The sequence below is a fragment of the Chelonia mydas genome, chromosome 4, assembly GCF_015237465.2.
Source record: "Chelonia mydas isolate rCheMyd1 chromosome 4, rCheMyd1.pri.v2, whole genome shotgun sequence".
Lineage (NCBI taxonomy): Eukaryota > Metazoa > Chordata > Testudines > Cheloniidae > Chelonia > Chelonia mydas.
Genome location: NC_057852.1, coordinates 5,120,134 through 5,142,705, shown reverse-complemented (window position 1 = coordinate 5,142,705; position 22,572 = coordinate 5,120,134).

Genomic DNA, 22,572 nt, shown 5'->3' with positions numbered 1-22,572 from the left:
TAATAGACTTTGAAAAACAAAACAGCCACAAATCTCTGCCTTTCTCCTTTGCCTTTGATGCCAGGTGGGAGCCTGCAGCACCTTTTTAAAGGGGCTTATCATGGAAGTGGGGAGAGATCGTTAACTGCAGCAGATCAAGCAGTTGCCACCAGAGTGTAGCCCAGCATGGGAAGGTAACAGCCGTTTCAGAGACTAAAAGGAAGTGTGAACCGTCCCCAGAAGCCATTACATTAGTGAAGTTTATCTCAGCCAAGTCATTCACATAAGTCAGGTGCTGGATTGAATTTACAATGGAGGCAGCAGTAGTGGCCACAGTGCTATTTGTATGCTCCCTATCAAACCTGTGGTATTGTGCTCCAAGATAAAAAGTCATCCTTCCTTTCTGCAGGGGACAGATTAGACATGAGCAATCAGAAGCAATTGTTTTCTCACCTTTTGCCTGCTCCTTGGCATTTACTCTCATAGGGCCTTACCATTGAATTGAGAAAACACCAGCGACACGTCTCTTTCCCTGCCTTGTGCGATGTTGCAGTTTGATAGGGACACAAGAGAGGGGGGTATCCTTGGGGATGAATTGTACCATCACTGCACAGTGGGGGTGTAAGGGAACAGAGAGGTGTCACGCCAGCGACTCCAGGCATTCTGCCTGTGCAGGGGAGCAGCAGGCACTGGGAAGCAATTTGCCAGTGCTGCAATTGCTACATCCTTTAAGATGGTGCAGTGTGGGCTCTCTACTGCAATGGCTTTGGACCGACATATAAAAGGGGCGGAGCCAGGGCCTCTCCACCACCATGCCCCTTGTGGCTTGCCTGTTATCTTTCAGCCTTTTATTGCAAGGCTTCTGCAGCAGAGTGCAAAGCCAATGCCCCACTTGTGCCCTCATGCGAAAGAAGCCAGAGTGCAGCATATGGAGTCCAACACCACTATCCCGGGCTGAACCATGCAGCGAGAACCAACTGCACTGCCTTGGAGATTGGGGGCCAGTGTCCATGATCTTCTGGACCGTATCTAGCATCATAGGTGCTGGAGCACCCACCGGGAAAAATTAGTGGGTGCTCTGCACCCACCAGCAGCCAAGCTCCCCACCCCAAACCACCCCGCCTCACCTCCTCCTCCATCTCTGCCTCCCCCCCAGGCACACCTCGTCCCCGCTCCTCCACCTACCTCCCAGCCCTTGCCGCCGCCAACAGCTGTAGTAAGCTCCGGGAGGGAGGGGAAGGAGAGGGAACATGGCATACTCAGGGGAGGAGGCGGGGAAAAGGCAGGGCCAGGGTGGGGATTTGGGGAAGGAGTCAGAATAGAGGCAGGGAGGGGGCGGAGCTGGGGTGGCGACTTTGGGGAAGGGGTTGGAATGGGGGCAGGGCAGGGGCAGGAGGGGGCAGGGCGAAGCCAGGGCACAGCGGGGTCGAGCACCCACCTGTGCCAGTAGAAGTTGGCGCCTCTGCCTAGTCCCACTGAAGTCAATGCCAATTTGAACACTGACTTCGGTGGGCGCAGAGCTAAGCCAGTGCTGCCAGTCCCTGCAAGTAGTTTGCCCGAAATAGATGCCCTTCTGCTGCCAGATACTGGGAGGCTGAAGGTCACTGATCCCAGGTTCCCTGTCACTCTCCCACACTACTGCAGGTGTATCTGGGAATGTTAGTCAGGAAGGCAGTTTCTCCCTCATGATTTCTTTGGTTATTGTGGCCCAGGCAACAGAAGGATATGAATTTGGGGGCTGCTCCGAAGGAACCAGGATGACTAGTCATTGCTCTTCAAAACAGGGAGTCCCCTGCTGGCACGGCTGAGAGGGATGGGAAGCCTGCTGCTCAGCAGCGGCTTTGTTTTGTCAGCCATGTGATGACAGCACACTTCATAGCCCACGTCACAGGGTCTCATCCAAAAGGCCAGTGAAGTCAATGCAAAGACTCCTGAGGGCTTCAGTGGGCCTGGAGTCAGGGAGCTAGGGTAGGGTTTTCAGAAGCACCTAAACCACACTGAAAGCCACTGGGATTTCTCACCCTAACCCACTTAGGCAGGTTTGAAAATCTCACTCCAGTGTTCAGGTAGAGTAGCAGAAATCAGGCCTCATCGGGCCTGCCTCTTCCCATGGTACATGGAGCATTCTTCCCTAGCTGAGCTCTGCTCCCACGGAAGCCGATGGCAGTGTAACGACTCACTTCACTGGGAACGGAGCTGGGCCAGCGCTGCTAATCCCCCAGTTATTTCCCTGAAATTGCATGCCCTCGCACTGCCACACGCTGGAAGGCTGCAGGTCCGCTCTGAACGGAAGGTCACTGATCCCAGGCTCCCCTGTCACTCTCCAGTTCTTCATAGATTCCTCCCTCTAGGTGTGGAGCAGATCCAGGGTGGCTCCGCCTGCTGGATCATAGAGTTGGCTTCTGTAGAACTAGGGGCTTCTAGTTGGTGCCTGGTCAACTGTATTTGTTACACCATGGCTATTTGGGGTAGGATCCCCTGTGAGTGCAAAGGGCCAGGATGCAAGACCCTCACTCACTGAATAGTCCCTCACTCCAAGAGCAGTCCAGCTGTGGGTAGAGTAAGTTGTTCCTCATTGTGAGTCACGATGTGACAGTGTCACCTGGAGGGATTCTGTGAGAGCTCTGTTCTGGCCATACTTCCCCCAGACTACCCCACTCCCAGCCCCTCATTTATTGTCACCATCTTACTTCAGGGGAACTAGCCAGTGAACCAGACACTTGCTGCCTTAGCCTGGGAGGGTCAAAGGAGCAAAGTCACCTCTGAGCACTGCATAGTACCCGTCAGCTTCCTGGTGAAGCATTTGGCTGCTAATTGTCCACACCACAGGTACAGCATGGGCAGAGCAATGGGATTCTGCTTCCCCCTAGGATCTGCCAATGCACCTCAACCCAAGACCAGCTGTAGCTGAGAGAGAGAATACCACGCTGATCCAGGCTTCTAATCAGTTCCCACTATCACGGGGTTTTAGCAATGTGAACACCTGTGGATTAGGAACTGATGGGGGGAAAATGGGCTTATGCCACACAGACAAGCCGTGCAAAACGTTTGATAGGCTCAATGTGCCCAACAGACTGGTGCTTCTGAGGCAATGCTGCTTGGGGAAGGATGGTGCTGTCGTTCAGCCCCGGTGCTAGGGCTCTTACCTGAGCTAGGTTCACTTCCCTGCTCTGCCACAGGCAATCAGTGTGATTTTACAAAGTCCCTTAATGTGTCTCTGCCTCAGTTCCCTGTCTGCTAACTGGGGCTAATGAGCCTCCCCGTCTTGTCCAGATTGTAAAGTCTTTGAAGTGGGCACTATCCCTTACTGTGTGTATGTACAGCACCTTGCACAACCGTTCAGATCTTACCTGGGGGCACTATGTGCTATTAGAATAGTATTCATATAAGTGAGAGCCCCTAGATTTTTGTAAGGTGATTATTTTGAAATTGCTAGTGGTGATTGGGGGAGGTTTAATGTTCCATTAATCATTCTTTATTTTCCCCTCATGTGTCCAAATGCAATTGTCATTCACCTAAATGAATGAGTGTCACAAGGGGGAGGAGAAATCAAAAGACTGATGTAGCGAGTTAATTTGTTTTGGTCATTCGGCAGTTTAGTAATTGGTATCTGGGACACAGCTGCAATTGCCACATAATAGCTGTCAGTGTCATGTATAGGCAGATGGTCTCAATGTTTTGGAGTGGAGATAACACTGAATTTTAACAAGTGCCAATAGGATTGGCATGGGGCAAACAGACCGCCACTAGACTTGGCCACCAGCACCGCAGCATTTGTTGTCTTACCCCACTGCACATAAAGCATCCATTAGTATTGTCTGCAGCCCAAAACAAGCTGACACCTTGGATTTGGGGGGTGGGGGGGTGGGGAGAAAAGAACCAGTGAGACATGTAAAATATTTGTGCTTTAATTCTAATGTAGTCTTTGTGTTAATGGGTTGTTTTTCAATATAATGGAATAATCAATCTCAGACAGATTGGAAAGAACAGTTTTGTTCTCCAGGTGCAGTGGGCATCCTTTCGAATGTCTTGACAAAGCAGTATAAGGACAAACGTATGTGAAGTAATTCATGGATTCAGACAACTGCAGTTGGGCTCCCTTGGTTGTAAAAATGGGAAGTGATCTGTTTACATTGAGCTCCAACTCAGAATACGTGACATGGTGCCCTTGAACATACTGTCGGGCAGTGGCACCCTTCTGCCAGGTGTTGTCAGCAGCAAAAGGAGCCAGGTTCCATTTTCTAGGGGTTCTTCTGGAAGTCTTAAACAACTCCAGTTTGAGCCTCCACCCAGAAACCTGGGAAATTATATATGCCACCCAGGGCACCCTTGATGGGGAATACTTCCCCATTCACAAGCACTGAGCCCGAGGGTTAAAACAAAGAGAACTGCATTAAGGGAGATAAGGGGGAATAACAGGATGAACTTGAGAAAGTTCATAAATTAATTAATAAATATAAATATAATAAAATTTGATAAGACTCCAAACTCCCCCACCATCCCACCCTCCCTGGGCTTCAACAGTAGTCCTAACCTCAGTCATCCTCTGGCAGCTGTGCCTGACTGATGCGTTCCAGCTACTTCCCCCCTCCCCGTTCCCCACTCACAGTTTGTTGTCCAGGGCGGGTGGAGTCCAAGGATTGTGGTTGGTCAATCTCTAGCCCCAAAGGGAAGTGCTGCCTGGGCCGCTCATGGGGCTCTCCCACCTGAGCCAGGGAGGTGATTTCTGCTTGCCCTGCTGGGCGGGGGGGGGGGGCCCACACCAGGTCCCTCAGGTAGGCTGCTGCTTTGTGCAGCTTCAGCTCACAGTACCTCAGGGCTGTCACCTGCATCAGTGACATCACTGCACTGTCCATCCTCAAAGCCACCCCAGCTCTGGCCCATCTGTCACCTCAAAGCTGCCTCAGGTCCATGCTGTCTGCCCCTCCAAGCCAGACCAGCTCTATTTGCCGTTGCTTTGTAGCTGCCTCACCTCAGTCCTTCAGAGAGAAATCAATAGCATCCAGCACCAATGTTCCCTCTAATTTTTGACAGGCCGTGTGCGCAAAAAATATCTTCTGTGCAAATTTTTGTGCTTCTGTGCAAATATTTGTGCGCGTGGTGTTTTGCCGTGTGCGCAGGGTTTAGGATCTGTGTGCGTGCGCACACGCGCACAGCTTAGAGGGAACAGTGTCCAGCACCCTTAGCAGAGTCTTTAGCACAAGGTAAGACAGAGTAAGCCTATTAGGCCCTGTCCTGGCCCCGCTACCTGCCTGCGCCTGACTCTGGTAAAGATCAGGGTGACCCCAGGCACATGCGATGTTGATCTCTTAACCCTTCATTTCCCAGCAGGGAAGCATTTCAGTGCCCAAAACTTGACTGTATTTTAACCAAAATGCCTGAAACTGTCTGTGATGGGATGTACAAAACCCACAGTGTAGAGCAGCTCTGGGCCCAGGCGGCCAAGCCCAGCCACACCTTCAGGGTCTGCACAAGATGGAGGCTGGGCTTTAAAAGGGGAGCAGGGCAGCTCAGAGGGAGCAGGCAGTGGAAGGGAGCAGATGGTTGCCCTGAACTCTGAGGGGAAAGTACCACGCAGCAGCTCCTTGCCTGAGGCCCCACTACACAGACCAGTGAGGAGCTGATGTAGGAAAGAGAACTGACTGAGCATGCAGGTCAGAGGCCCAGGACTGAGCACAAAGGTCAGAGACTTGAGAGAAATGACTTACTCTGGTGCAACTAACAGGAACAGGGGTAGGAAGAGGTCCAGGGAGGGCAGTGGCTTAGCTCCCCAAGGGGCTGAGCATAGTTGCCCACCGTTGGGCCCTGGACTGGAGTTGGGTGGAGAGAGTGGAACGGGGCTTATCATAGAATCATGGCTTATCAGGGTTGGAAGGGACCTTAGGAGGTCATCTAGTCCAACCCCCCGCTCAAAGCAGGACCAATCCTCAACTAAATCATCCCAGCCAGGGCTTTGTGAAGCCTGACTGTAAAAACTTCTAAGGAAGGAGTTTCCACCATCTCCCTAGGTAACCCATTTCCGTGCTTCACCACCCTCCTAGTGAAAAAGTTTTTCCAAATATCCAACCTAAACCTCCCACGGTGCCACTTGAGACCATTACTGCTTGTTCTGTCATCTGCTACCACTGAGAACAGTCTAGAGCCATCCTCTTTGGAACCCCCTTTCAGGTAGTTGAAAGCAGCTATCAAATCCTCCCTCATTCTTCTCTTCTGCAGACTAAACAATCCCAGTTCCCTCAGCCTCTCCTCATAACTCATGTGTTCCAGTCCCCTAATCATTTTTGTTGCCCTCCGCTGGACGTTTTCCAATTTTTCCACCTCCTTCTTGTAGTGTGGAGTCCAAAACTGGACACAGTACTCCAGATGAGGCCTCACCAATGTCGAATAGAGGGGAACAATCACGTCCCTCGATCTGCTGGCAATGCCCCTACTATACAGCCCAAAATGCCATTGGCCTTCTTGGCAACAAGGGCACACTGTTGACTCATATCCAGCTTCTCGTCCAGTGTAACCCCTAGGTCCTTTTCTGCAAAACTGCTCCCTAGCCATTTGGTCCCTAGTCTGTAGCGGTGCATGGGATTCTTCCGTCCTAAGTGCAGGACTCTGCACTTGTCCTTGTTGAACCTCATCAGATTTCTTTTGGCCCAATCCTCTAATTTGTCTAGGGCCCTCTGTATCCTATCCCTACCCTCCAGCATATCTACCTCTCCTCCCAGTTTAGTGTCATCTGCAAACTTGCTGAGGGTGCAGTCCACACCATCCTCCAGATCATTAATGAGGGGGTAGGGGCTTCCCTACCCTCTCCCCAGCAACACCAGGAGGCCTGCTGGGATAGGCCTTGACTACCCAAACACCCAGCCCCTCTACCTCTGTGCAGGAGGGGAGGACCAGAAACCTTTGGCACTGAAGGGCAGGACCAAATTTTGAACGGGGAAGCACTCTACCAACCCCTACCTGACCACTAGGCGGCACTGTGGGTGTTAGTGTATGTTCTGCACCATCCCATAACTGAAATGTAAATGAGGTCTGGCCAATTCAGTCAGTCCCCCTTGCTCTCCGACAGATGCTGGCAGAGAGCTCCCTCCCTAATGGAGCCTCTGTCCAGCTGGAGTTCTCAAAATGCTCTGTGATGCTCTTCTCCCTATCCACCCACAGGCGTTGTCAGAAGTGAGCTCCCTGCGCTCTAAGGCTTCAGGCCACAGGGTTTACCCTAGTGACAAGTGTACTGCATCAGCCCCGTAGGAGGAGTCTTTAAAGAAATGGTTCAGACACTACACTGAGTGTCAGGAAATCACAGTTCAGTTCCTAGTTCTCCCCAGTCTGCGTGGCCTTGGGTCAGTCACTTCACCTCCTTAGGCCTCATTTCCAGTCTGTATAATGGAAATGTAATAATTCCCTACTCCTCGTGTGTGTTAGGTGGGGAAATTCTCTCCTTGGCTGGAGACACACATGTCATCACCTCCTGACCAAGGTATTTCCAGGCTGCACAGCTCTCTGATTATATTGTGAATTCACCAGCAAGTGACAGTCTCCCCAGTCCGGCCTCTTCGCTAGCTTTCGCTTCGGAGATGGTACACAGTGTAATTGCTACAGTTACAAGTTGCCACACAGCTGTTTCTAGATGAGCTTCTTTATTTTGGGAGTAAAAAGCTCTACAGAGAAAACATGTTAAAAACAATAAATGAACCTGCATCCTAAAAAGCTCACCATCGATCACCCCTCACTCTGACAAGGAGTTCTTGTTGGTGATTGGTCCTTCCAACCAATATTCCCTCTAATTTTTGATAGGCTGTGTGTGGAAAAAATTTCTTTTGTGCAAATTTTTGAAGCAGAGTTCAAATTTGGGCACCATGAGGCAAATGCGCCCAAGCGAGTAAAATGCTTATACATATAAAAAGTTTTAATTTGCAATTTGTGATAATAGTTTTACACCATGTTATTTTATAAATGTCATTTTAAATACTTAGAAAAAGGAAATTTAACCATTCTTTATGAAGCAGACGTTAGTTTTAAACATTAAGCTTTATGATCTTTTTTATAGACAATCACGAGCATATATCAAGCACATATTAATCATGATCATTATCAGTCCATAGGCTTCTGCCCGTTGGTGTCCACTGTCACCTTTCATTCTATACACATGTCCAAAAAGATTTTGATAAACATAAAATAAAGACAATTTAATAAGTATGCCATTATGTCAATTTATATGGGTTTTCAGATCGAGACATCATAAGTAAAAAAAGAAAAACAAGAGTTTGTGTTTTAAATTTAAAATTTTCCTAAAAAATATTAATAAATGATTATCAGCCAAGAATAAGATATGTAATTACAAATGCATTTTAATTTCCTTATTGGTCGAAATGTCAAAGGCTGCTAAACTAACCTTACTGTTTTTCCCTGTGATCTTTTTAATTTGCCCATTCAATATAAACTCTGTCCAGATCTATCAGTCCTCCATCCAGCTGGTAACTCTTAATACACATCAGCATGTCCAAATCATCTACTTGTAAACAATTTCTTAGTTTGTTTTTTAGAGTGTTCATTAAAAACACACTCACAGTCTGCCCTTGATGCTAGGAATGTTCCTCCAATATCCATCAACTTTGCAAGATCCTGAAACTGTTCGTTTTGGTGAGCAAATGTCACCATATTCGGGAAACTTAAAACCAATTGGCTTTTGATTCTTTCGGCTACTGCAAATTTGAAGTCATTGTACTGACTGACTATAACAATCTCTTCAGCAAGAAAGTCTTTGTATTTTGAACATAGGGATTTGACCTGATGAATTCCAAAACTGAAGTTCCACTTAACTATTGCTGCACAATCAAAAGTGGACCATTCCTGGACTTCATCCTCTGGAAATCTGTCTGCCAAATGTGCACGCAAGATGTTTAAGAACGTTATTATGGAACTGGTATCAATTTCATTATTTTCTTGAGAGCTCATATCTAAGAGAGCCTTAACTTTGTCACTCCATAAGACTGAATCTCCAAGGTACTGTCTTCTGATCTTGTTCAGTTTACCTAGGGCAAGGTGAAATGCTTCATGTGGTGTAAAGGCCCTGTGTCTGGAGCAGCATGGATAGTGAAGCCAGTTCCAACAAAACATCATTCAAAACTTCTAATGTTATTCGGTATTCCATGGTATTCAGCTTTTTGTGGCAGTATTTAGAAACTGGATCAATATCTTTGTATTTCTCAAAATATTCCAGAAGAGGATTATAGTTGCGAATAATTGCTCGAAGTGCGAAGTGCCTAGATAAGCAGCGCACTTCACTGAGTGGCCTGAAAGCCACTAACCCACATTCAGAAGCATGCACTATTTCCTAAAATTTGCATTTTCTCCTGGATGACCGACAGAACACCATGTAGACACTTCTCATTAAGGTTTTGATGTCTCTTATCAGCTTGACCTCTTTCCATGCATCAGAAATCCCCAAGTCTTCCTGGTGTGCAATGCAATGTTGCTGGACTATGTGTGGAATATGATGTTTCAGCTGAGCTGCCACGCCATTGAGTTTGCCCAACATCACGGAGCCACCATCAGATTTGAACATCACCATTTCCATTAGATCAAGTTGGTGTTTTTTATAAAACTCTTTGATTGCAGACACTATTGAAACAAGTATCAGGGGGTAGCCGTGTTAGTCTGTATCCACAAAAACAACAAGGCATCCGGTGGCACCTTAAAGACTAACAGATTTATTTGAGCATAAGCTTTTGTGGGTAAAAACCCCACTTCTTCATTTGCATGGAGTGAAAATTACAGAGGCAGACATAAATATACTGACACATGAAGAGAAGGGAGTTAACTCACAAGTGGAGAACCAGTGCTGACAGGGCCAATTTGATCAGGGTGGATGTAGTCCACTCCCAATAATAGATGAGGAGGTGTCAATTCCAGGAGAGGCAAAGCTGCTTCTGTAATGAGCCAGCCACTCCCAGTCCCTATTCAAGCCCAGATGAATGGTGTTAAATTTACAAATGAATTTTAATTCTGCTGTTCCTCTTTGAAGTCTGTTTCTGAAGGTTTTTTGTTACTTTACTGTTCTTTTTCCTCTGTAGATAAGTGAAGTGTGCGTTGTAAATGGCTTGTCTCGTTTTTGGAAAGTCCACTATTGAAACAGCATCACATTCTTGCAATCATAATAGTCCACCAAACGAAGGTTTATAGTCTGCAGAATTTATGGATCTATATTTAAAGTAGAGTATCAAGTATTTGTTAATGGATATATCAGTGCTTTCATCAACAGCTAAAGTATGAAACATTGTCAATGCTATTTCATGCATGAGGTCATTTTGGACAATGCAGTTGATAATTTCAAGAAATTCAAAAGCATAATTTTTACTTCTCCAGCTCGCTGGTATGCGCACATACTTTTCCATATGGTCATTAATATCCTGAACAGAAAGCACCGAGCTGTTCATTTTAATAGCCAACAACACACTGTCAATAAGTACCTTGATTTCTTCTGGGTTTGAGTACTTGCGTTCAAGATTAATTTGCCACCTCTGCTTTTCAGCTGGACTTTCAAGAATCATGCTAAGCAATCTGCTCCATAAGGAAGGGTTTTTGTTTCTAAGTCTTGTTACACCATCTATATGGGACTTACTTGACAGATGATGCTTTAAGAGACATGCTTTAAGAGACATGCTTTAACTTCCATACATCGTTCCACATTCTTCCTGTTGAAAATTCTCCCAAAGCTCTGGCATCTCAACAATATACACAAACCACTCCGTTGTCCTCATCATATGTGAATATTTCACGAAATGTAACAAGCATTACACTATGTGACTTCGGTGTAACTGTCTCTATAGTCTCATCCAGATTTAAATGAAGTCCTTGTTCTTTTATGCTTTAGACCTCTAGACAGTGACATTTTTGGATTAATTTTTTACCAGATTGGTTTATTTAAAATTAATACTTTTATGATATGGCTACTATTTCAATACGCTTAACAGCGTGACTTGACTAAAGGGTAAACAGGAGATCATTCAGATCAGGATACCGGAAGTTTGTGCATAGCTCCGATTACGTCCATGCATCCGTGGCAAAAAAATGCGGGAAAATGGTTAAACATTACGAGTAAATGTATGAATTCCAATGCCTTTGAAAGATTTCAGTCATGAAAACAACACTTACCTTTGTTCATTTCTGGGAAATCTTTGCAGTTCCTTAGCAACTACAGCCAGGCATTTTGACTTATTCGCACATACTTGAGTTTGTACACAGCCAAATAAACAGACTACAAGGAGATGTGTGGGTCCCGACCGTCCTGACGTGATCAACATTCCACGTTCGAAATGCTGGCAGGGAGAGGTAAGATTCATTGCCCTCCTTTCCCTTTCTCCGCCTTGCCAGCTAGTAGAATCTGGCTGTGTTGATAGATGGCGGGCGAACAATGTCAAAAGTTGCCCATAAATGATATTTTGGCCTGGCTCCGATGTAGTATTTCATTTTTAGTGCTGTTTCTTTCATGCCACATAAGAAGAACTTATCGAAGTTTGTAAAGCCACTTCCTCATCTTCCTTTAATCCTTCCTCACACTCTGCCATGATGCCTACAAATCACATCCATCTGGCACTGCGTAAGTTGGTGTTCACCTGTGACCACTATTTAGTTATGAAAATTTGTCCCCGTCCCTAACCCCGTTTATTTATCCACCTCATCGTAGGCTAGACAGTGAGCTTTCTGGGGCTGGGACTGTCCACCAATATATACAATACCTAGCACAGTTCTTCGTTGGCACCTCTGCACACTACCATGATAATAATATTTTCCCCTCATTGGGGCTATGGTATCTCTGTCTCTCAGTGCTGCTCACTTTAGTGCTGTATTTTGTTGTTATATTTTTCAAGAGAATGCCAAACAATTTAGTAATTCTTAAACTCTGAAGGGACTTCTTGCGCTGGAGATTGGATTAAATCAGAACTTTACATTAATTCTGATTTAATTACTTCTGACTGATCTCTAGTTTAAACATCAAGAAAAAAGGAAATTACTCTAGTTTGATAAAGCCTGCCAAAACATGATGTTAACAAACAAAATCACTTGTCTGGATTCCTGGATGCAGTTAATTTGTTCAGAAGACCAAACATTTATTTAACGCTTTTTTTAAGGTTAATGACAGATCTTTCTATAGATAAGCGTTTACAACAGAAAACAAATACAAGCAAAGGTGTCTTAAATGATTAACTAGATTTATTTAACTAGGAAACTGCTCTGATAACATTGCTGCAATATGAATAAACAAAGCCAATATGAATAATTTGGTGCACCAATGGCTCTGCATTCACAGAATCCTAATTATGAGCATAACGAAGGAGAAATCTTCCCTTCCCCTTTTAATTGCATAACCCCTGTGGAAAGTTAATTAGTTAAGGTGCTTTTGTTTCCTAGTTCTATACCAAATCCTTTCAAATATGTACATTTCTCTTAACTATTATTTTTTCAGTACTGAAGTAGCCAGATTGCTGTAGCAAAGAGTGAATTTCAACAGGTCATTTGTCTTTCACACTGTGGTTTCTTCCTAAGATGTGTGTTTGTTAAGCCTGATGATCTAATAGTCTGAGATTCTGGTTTCCATAATTCCATTTGATTTAGATTGTAAGCTCTTCATGGTCTGGACTCCGTCATTCAGGGTAAAATTCACCCCTGTGCAGGAGGGACAACACAGACACCACTCGTGTCTCACTTCACTCCTGGGCTACGTGAGATATAAGTGGTGCGTAAGCCTTGTGTTGTCTCTCCCCACAGTGATGAATCTTTGTGTCTCAGACAGAGCCAGGCTCACTGTTTGTGTTCCCTAAATAAATATAAACATCAGGAATCTCATGGAGCACACACAGCCTCTCAAAGATTCAGCAATGTCCCCTGTTTTGCTTTATGCAGGACACAACTGCTCCCATTTGTGGATTTTTGGAGCGGTGGGGCCCGCTGGTGTGGGGTTCTGGTTCCACATCTCTATCAAGGCCAGTTCATGCTGTCTCTCTTTTTCCCTCTCCTCCATCTCTTTGGTTTTCAGGTCCAGGGCTTGTTTCTGGGCTTTGATTTCTTTGTTAGCCTGTAGCTGTCTGAGTTCCAGGGCAGCTTTTTTCCTGGCTGCTTCTGCCTCCATTTCTTTGGCTTGCAGTTCCATGGCTTTTTTCTGGGCTTCCATGGCCCACTGGTGTGCTGCTTCTTGTCTGGTATTTTCTGGTTCTTGTCTGGCATTCTCTGATTCCAGTAATTCCATACATCTTTTTTGTTTTCTGCTGCCTTCAATCTGCAGAGCTCCAACTATACAACTGTTTCAATATTGTCACCCATCTTGCTATTTTTTTGTCACTACTTTCCTGACTGGAAATTAGCAAACAGAAAATAACAAACTGGTAACCACTTTGACTGTTCTCCAGCCAACAGACTTAAAATTCACTTAAAATCACCAGGAGTGTCTCAGAGCAATAAGCTGTGCACATTACCCTGCTCTCTGCTCCACTTTGACAGGTTACTCACCACTCTGGGGTGCCACCTGATGTCCTGGGGTACCACTGATCCCGCCTGTTCCACCAGCCTGGGCTCCCTCAGGCCTCCTCCAGCACATACATAAGTAGGGACACACCCAGCTGCAGAAGGACACAGATACTGAAATCAGCTCCGCATGGGAACACTCAGCTAGGGAATTGCCCAGCACTCAAATGCACACCCCCTCTGGAGTGAAATTGTATTGTCTTGTGCTGCACAGAAAACTGTACAGCGTAAGCTCATGAATTTCGTTCCCTCCTGCAATGTGGAGGAAGATATGCTCAGATTCCCGCCCCCCGTCCCCGCCCCCCCATTATGGATTCCACAATCCGGGTTTAGAGAAAACAAAAACAAGTTTGTTAGCTACATAAGATAGATTTTAAGTGATTATATGGGATAGCAAACAGATCAAAGCGGATTACTGACCAAATAAAACAAGCATGCAAACTAAGCTTAATGAATTAAAGAGACTGGTTACAAGTAGTAATTTCTCACCCTAAATGTTGTTTTAGGCATTTATTTCACAAGCCAGCCTTGGCTCAGCTCTTCTCCCCACCTTTTTTCTTTGTTTCATAGATCATAGAATCATAGAATATCAGGGTTGGAAGGGACCTCAGGAGGTCATCTAGTCCAACCCCCTGCTCAAAGCAGGACCAATCCCCAATTAAATCATCCCAGCCAGGGCTTTGTGAAGCCTGACCTTAAAAACTTCTAAGGAAGGAGATTCCACCACCTCCCTAGGTAACGCATTCCCGTGTTTCACCACCCTCCTAGTGAAAAAGTTTTTCCTAATATCCAACCTAAATCTCCCCCACTGCAACTTGAGACCATTACTCCTTGTTCTGTCATCTGCTACCACTGAGAACAGTCTAGAGCCATCCTCTTTGGAACCCCCTTTCAGGTAGTTGAAAGCAGCTATCAAATCCCACCTCATTCTTCTCTTCCGTAGACTAAACATCCCCAGTTCCCTCAGCCTCTCCTCATAACTCATGTGTTCCAGTCCCCTAATCATTTTTGTTGCCCTCCGCTGGACTCTTTCCAATTTTTCCACCTCCTTCTTGTAGTGTGGAGTCCAAAACTGGACACAGTACTCCAGATGAGGCCTCACCAGTGTCGAATAGAGGGGAACAATCACATCCCTCTATCTGCTGGCAGTGCCCCTACTTATACATCCTAAAATGCCACTGGCCTTCTTGGCAACAAGGGCACACTGTTGACTCATATCCAGCTTCTCATCCACTGTAACCCCTAGGTCCTTTTCTGCAGAACTGCTGCCGAGCCATTCGGTCCCTAGTCTGTAGCTGTGCATTGGATTCTTCCGTCCTAAGTGCAGGACTCTGTACTTGTCCTCGTTGAACCTCATCAGATTTCTTTTGGCCCAATCCTCCAATTTGTCTAGGTCCCTCTGTATCCTATCCCTCTCCTCCCAGTTTAGTGTCATCTGCAAACTTGCTGAGGGTGCAATCTATACCATCCTCCAGATCATTTATGAAGATATAGAACAAAACCGGCCCACGGCCTGACCCTTGGGGCACTCCACTTGATACTGGCTGCCAACTAGACATGGAGCCATTGATCACTATCCGTTGAGCCCGACAATCTAGCCAGCTTTCTATCCACCTTATAGTCCATTCATCCAGCCCATACTTCTTTAACTTGCTGGCAAGAATACTGTGGGAGACAGTGTCAAAAGCTTTGCTAAAGTCAAGGAACAACACGTCCACTGCTTTCCCTTCATCCACAGAGCCAGTTATCTCATCATAGAAGGCAATTAGATTAGTCAGGCATGACTTGCCCTTGGTGAATCCATGCTGACTGTTCCTGATCACCTTTCTCTCCTTGCAGTGCTTCAGAATTGATTCCTTGAGGACCTGCTCCATGATTTTTCCAGGGACTGAGGTGAGGCTGACTGGCCTCTAGTTCCCCGGATCCTCCTTCTTCCCTTTTTTAAAGATGGGCACTACATTAACCTTTTTCCAGTTGTCTGGGACTTCCCCTGGTCGCCATGAGTTTTCAAAGATAATGGCCAATGGCTCTGCAATCACATCCGCCAACTCCCTTAGGACTCTCAGATGCAGCGCATCCGGCCCCATGGACTCATCCAGCTTTTCTAAATAGTCCCGAACCACTTCTTTCTCCACAGAGGGCTGGTCACCTCCTCCCCATGCTGTGCTGCCCAGTGCAGCAGTCTGGGAGCTGACCTTGTCCGTGAAGACAGAGGCAAAAAAAGCATTGAGTACATTAGCTTTTTCCACATCCTCTGTCAGTAGGTTGCCTCCCTCATTCAGTAAGGGGCCCACACTTTTCTTGACTTTCTTCTTGTTGCTAACATACCTGAAGAAATCCTTCTTCTTACTCTTAACATCTCTTGCTAGCTGCAACTCCAGGTGTAATTTGGCCTTCCTGATTTCACTCCTGCATCCCCGAGTAATATTTTTATACTCATCCCTGGTCATTTGTCCAATCTTCCACTTCTTGTAAGCTTCTTTTTTGTATTTAAGATCAGCAAGGATTTCACTGTTAAGCCAAGCTGGTCGCCTGCCATATTTACTATTCTTTCTACACATCGGGATGGTTTGTCCCTGTAACCTCAACAAGGATTCTTTAAAATACTGCCAGCTCTCCTGGACTCCTTTCCCCCTCATGTTATTCTCCCAGGGGATCTTGCCCATCAGTTCCCTGAGGGAGTCAAAGTCTGCTTTTCTGAAGTCCAGGGTCCGTATTCTGCTGCTTTCCTTTCTTCCTTGTGTCAGGATCCTTGTGTCAGATATTTCCAGCAGTCATCCTGGGTGGGGATTCAGTGAAGAATAAATCTTGATTAACTCACTTCCTTGCCTTAAATAGAATTTACATATGGCTGGAAGTCTTTGTTCCTCAGTTTGATCCCCACCCCCTATTAGTGGAAAAATACTAGTAATCCAAGATGGAGTCCAGTAACAGGTGACATGATCACATGACCCTGCAGTGTCAAAACAGTCATAAACCCTCAGGAAGATTTCTCAGGAAGGTGGGAGATTAGCATTTTCAAAGTCCTATTGTTCTCCCTAATGGCCCATCCAGACTGATTGCATTCTGTCTGGTGGGCATTCCCCAGGTGTAAACCCACTTGTAATTGTTACATAGTCAATATTCCTAACTTCAGATACAGAAATGATACATGCATACATAATCATGTTCAGTAAATCATAACCTTTCCAATGATACTTCACATGACCCATCTTGCATAAAACACATCTTAGTTATGCCATTTTCATATCATAACAATATCTCTATGAAGAATACGGGGCGTAGTGTCACAGGGAGTTTCAAAGTGCTTCTCCTTCACCTCCCTCGGCTCTGATAGAACTCCTGTTGACCTCAACCGGAGCAGAGTTAGGCCAAAGATAAGCATCTATTGAAAATCCCACCTACAGTACTTTGGAGATGTTCAGTCTGTTATTTTTCTGATTTAAGAAAAGTGTATTAAAAATAACTGGGGACACCTGTGTGCTAAGCAGGTATTATAAGATTCTCTGTATTACCCTGGTAATAGCACAGGAACTTCCTTTAATGCCAAAGCATTACCCTGATAATTGCGCAGTCAGCTTGTGTTCCACTGCACATGGGTAGAATTTGATTAATTATTTTAGATAGCATTGACAGGGAAACTGAAAGGTCAAGTTGAAAGCTCCCAGGCTCAAAAAGTCTCATTCATTCTTAGTGCATCTTGCTTAGTTTTGCTTTAATCGCCAGCAAATGTAGGCGAGAGACAAAAAACCATGCAGAGTGCATTTCAATGGGTAATTGAATGTCTCACTCATACAGTTTTCATATCTCACTCATTAAAATGACAGAGACTTGGCACATCTATGATCTCACATTGCAAAACACTGAAACCACTCTGCTGCTTGATTAGTGGATGATATTAGGAATGTTGTAAAACACCTCAATTAAACTAAATTACATTTCACAAAACCTGTTTCAGTACCTCCACTTTGATTCTGGTTTTTTTAAAGAACCATTCTTCCACTAGAAACAGCTGAAAAAATTGGCAAATAGATTGCTCGCTAGGTACATTTTGCAGAAAATTTAATTAAAGTTGACAGCATCCAAATAATAATAACACATGATTCAGCATATTAATGAGCTAGTCAAGCAATTTGAGGTTTGCTGCTTTGCTATGTTTGTGCTCTGGATTAGCTCAGGCCTCCTTCTCTGTGGGAAAATCCTGAAGTTCTGATTAGCAAAAGTATCTGTTTAAGAGAAAGGCAGTTGGGTTTATTCCAGGATGGGCCCTCGCTTTTTTATTTATTCCCTCACCCCACATCCAGATCCTGAATTGTCACATGCGGTTTGGCAATGGTCAGACCTGGTAATTTTCTTGGGTTCTTGTTAAGTGGTGCGAAGTTTGGTGGGTTGGATTTCTATTGATCAGCTAATTGAGTTGTGTTGTTATGTGGACTAAAGACACATTACAGGTTTGTATTTATATGCACTGAGTTCTTCAAATGTCCAAGGGACAGATTTTTAAAGGTATTTGGTGCCTAACTCCCAGGAGTTTAAAAACCTGGACCCAAGTGCCTAGACCCTGAGATAGGTAGTAAGAGACAAAAGAGATCAGCACCCAACACCTTCCATTTAGGCTTGGCGGCTCATGACTCCCACACTTGGGAAGGTTGGGCCTGAGCGCTGGAAACTCCCTAGAAGGGGGGGGACCAGTGCCTGGACCGTGGTCCCGCCCCTGTTCCACCCTGAGACCCACCCCCCTCTGCTTCCACCCGAGGCCCTGCCCATGCTCTACCCCCATCCCACCACAGGCCCTGCTTCCACTCAGCCCCCTCCCCTGAGGGGTCCCACCGCCCACACCTCTCTGCCCCCTCCTCCAAGGGACCCTCCCGCCCACTGCCCTTGCCTCTCTGCCTCTCAGGGGGTGAAGAGGAGGGAGAGGCAGGTCGGGGGTCATGGAGGAAGCGGTGGAGAAGTGTGAGAGGCAGGCAGGGGACCTTGGCGGAAGAGGCAGACCATGGGTGTGAAGAGGAGCAGCATGGGCAGAGCCTCGGGTGGAGCGCGGGCAGGGCCACAGCTTTAGTACCCTTTTGGCGGTGGTGCTCCAAAGGCAGCAGGCCGGTGGTACGCCTCCGAAGGGAGGTGCACCACATCCTGTTTGGGGAAGCTTAGCCTCCCCTAGCCTATTATACCCATTGCCCATGCATTAAGGCACCGAAGACTTCCATAAGAACTCAGTTCCTAGTTAGGCACTTAACTGACGTGTCCAGATTTTCAAAATGACGCAGTTCCCTGCAGTTCCCATTCCTCTCACTGAGGTGGGGAGTTCTCCATTATTCTCAGTAGACAAATGCTCTCAAAGGGCTCCACCCTCCAAACAGCTAAAACAGTAGAGCTGTGCTAGCAGAAAGAGAGAAGTAAGCTGCCCCCTTTTCAGGGTTAGTAGTAAGTTACTTCCCCCCAGGAGAAAGTGAGGAGCAGGGAAGGAACTGAAACCCTCTCCAAGAGTCACATTTGTATCTTAAGGATCCTCATGGAGTGCTCCAGCTAAAAGTGTTTGCTTGTGATTTTAAAAGAATGACACCAAACTATGCATCAACATTATAAGCTACCAATAGAAAACATCTTACAAAAGCCAATCCCCACATTTCCTGCCCCACATAACACCTCTCTAGCAATCTGACAGGTTTCAGAGTAGCAGCCGTGTTAGTCTGTATCCGAAAAAGAAAAGGAGGACTTGTGGTACCTTAGAGACTAACCAATTTATTTGAGCATAAGCTTTCGTGAGCTACAGCTCACTTCATCGGATGCATGCAGTGGAAAATACAGTGGGGAGATTTATATACACAGAGAACATGAAACAATGGGTGTTACCATATACACTGTAACAAGAGTGATCAGGTAAGGTGAGCTATTACCAGCAGGAGAGCCGGGGGGCGGGGGGAACCTTTTGTAGTGATAATCAAGGTGGTCCATTTCCAGCAGTTGACAAGAATGTGTGAGGAACGGGGTGGGGGGGGGGGGGGCGGGGGGGAGGGAGGAGGAGGAATAAACATGGGGAAATAGTTTTACTTTGTGTAATGACTCATCCACTCCCAGTCTTTATTCAAGCCTAAGTAAATTGTACCCAGTTTGCAAATTAATTCCAATTCAGCAGTCTATCATTGGAGTCTGGTTTTGAAGTTTTTCTGTGGCAATTCTTCAACGAAAAATCTTCAAAAACAGACTCCAATGAGAGGTCCCACCACTTAGTATCGGGGCGGGAAACCAGGGTGTGGGCATGAAGGGTGTGAAGCGTGAGTGTGTATAAATATTTCCGTGGCGCGATTTGGAAGCTGACCGGCTGCAGTTCATGCAGCCGGCTTGCAGTGAAAGAGTGAGGGGTTTGTTGGGATCTACGGGGTAGGGGCTCAATTGAAAGGTCCGGCGGGCCTGGGGTAGAGGGTGGGTGGGGTGCGCCCTCGCGCAGGGCTCGGCTGAGATAAGCCCGAGCAGTGGGCGTCAAGGCGGCCTTCACCTCCTGAAGTACGTGCCGGGGGGTACGAGGTCTGGAGAGCCCCATGCGCCGAGCGAGCGTCAGGGGATCCAGCCAGTCTCCCCGGTCGTAGTCCAGGAGGTCTCCGACTCTCGTGACTTCCGCCAGGACCAAACTCTGGCGCACCGAGCGGTACTCCGCCACCTGCACACGGAGCTGGGGGTTGTGTAGCGGGGCTCCGTGAGCAGGAGAGTGTTAGAAGGGAGCCTTATTCCCTGTAGAGGGAGGAAAGTTTGCTATAAATTAATTAAAGCACCTGAAGCCAATTAAAGCACCCGAAGCCAATTAGAGCACCTGAAGCCAGTCACATAATTAAAAACCCCTGCTTTAATCAGACAAGAGGAGGAGTTGAAGCAGAGTGGATTGGCGTTGAAGTAGAGAGCAGTTTGGAGGAGTTGAAGCAGAGTGGATTGGTGTTGGAGCAGAGAGCAGTTTGGAGGGAAGCAGAGGAGAGTTTGGAGAAGTGCTGCGGTGGGCTAAGAAGACCAAGACCCTAGGTAAAGAGACACCTGGTTTGTGCCAAGGGAGGGCAGAAAGCCCGACAAGCTGAAGGGTAGGAGAGGGAAGTAGCCCAGGGGAAGGAACTGTTAGTTCTAGTGGTTTACCGCTATCCCTAGGGCCCCTGGGCTGGGATCCGGAGTAGAGGGCGAGCCCGGGTCCCTCCCTCTCCATTCCCCTCCTCTAGGACACTAATGGGGCAGTTAATACTCCAGTTCAAGGGCAAGAAATGGTGCCCTGAACACCCCCCCCCCAGAAGAGAAAGCTTGAGACCCATCATAGTAGTGCCAGCATTTGCCACACATCATTAACACTTGACGAAGTAGATCCAATGTGAGGACATTTCTAAATACTGCGTCCCATCACCACTCTGCTTCCCACATGTCTGAATGCATCATGGTCCAACAGGTCTCATTTGAATACACTCTTTCTTTGATTTTAATCTAGTCTCTGACAGAATCCAGATGGACAAAGACAGCTGAGAATGGTTAGAAAAAAGATCATCTTAATTGTCACACTGTCTGGAGTAGTTCATGACCGTGAGTACCAACCTCAGGGCAGACTGTCAAGAAGTGGGGCCAAGACCCCAAACTGATTGTGTGCTCTGTCATTAGATTCCATCAACCCAGTCTCAGGCCCCGACTGTCTTCTTTCTGGGTGGGTGCTCCACCCCTGCTCCGCCCTGAGGCCCCACCCTCACTCCGCCTCTTCCCACCCCCCCTCCATCCCCACCCCCCATCCTCTCACCCACCACCAAACAGCTGATTGGCAGGGCCTCTCAAACAGCTGATCAGTGGGTGGCAGGTGCACCCTTATTTTTTTTTCTGTGGGTGCTCCAGCCCCTGAGCACCCACAGAGTCAGCAGCTATGAACCCCAGTAACAGCTGTGAACTCCTAAAGCACTATACCAGTTTTACCATGGAGTCACAGCCAGTCCCCTTGGGCACTCCGGTCTATCTTGCCACCCGGCCAGCTGGATAGCTGGTTGTATACACCAAAAATCACATCAAAATTCAGTCACTAATCCCAGGTCAATCGGTATCTTAGATCTCACACCAAAGACAACACATGTAGGAAATCCTATAGCAAACTAGCTAAGGATTTATTACCTAGGAAAAAGAAATGAGAGCGTTATTTACAGGTTAAAGCAGGCAAACATATACACAGAAATTAGTTACAGCCTATGGTTCCAAAAGGTACCAAAAGGTTGTAGCAATCCCTCAGCTCTGACTAAAACAAAATGAGGAGTCCTTGTGGCACCTTAGAGACTAACAAATTTATTTGGGCATAAGCTTTCGTGGGCTAAAACCCACTTCACCGGATGCATGCAGTGGAAAATACAGTGGGGAGATTTATATACACAGAGAACATGAAAAAATGGGGGTTGCCGTACCAACTGTAACGAGACCAGTTAATTAAGGTGGGCTATTAACAGCAGGAGAAAAAAAACCTTTTGTAGTGATAATCAGGATGGCCCATTTCCAACAGTTGACAAGAAGGTGTGAGTAACAGTAGGGGGGGAAATTAGCATGGGGAAATAGTTTTTACTTTGTGTAATGACCCACCCACTCCCAGTCTTTATTCAAGCCTAATTTAATGGTGTCCAGTTTGCAAATTAATTCCGATTCTGCAGTTTTTCATTGGAGTCAGTTTTTGAAGTTTTTTTGTTGGAGAATTGCGAGTTTTAGGTCTGAAATTGAGTGACCAGGTAGGTTGAAGTGTTCTCCAACTGGTTTTTGAATGTTATAATTCTTGATGTCTGATTTGTGTCCATTTATTCTTTTGTGTAGAGACTGTCTGGTTTGGCCAAGGTACATGGCAGAGGGGCATTGCTGGCACATGGCATATATCACATTGGTAGATGTGCAGGTGAACAAGCCTCTGATAGTGTGGCTGATGTGATTAGGTCCTATGATGGTGTCCCTTGAATAGATATATGGACAGAGTTGGCAACGGGCTTTGTTGCAAGGATAGGTTCCTGGGTTAGTGTCTTTGTTGTGTGGTGTGTGGTTGCTGGTGAGTATTTGCTTCAGGTTGGGGGGCTGTCTGTAAGCGAGGACTGGCCT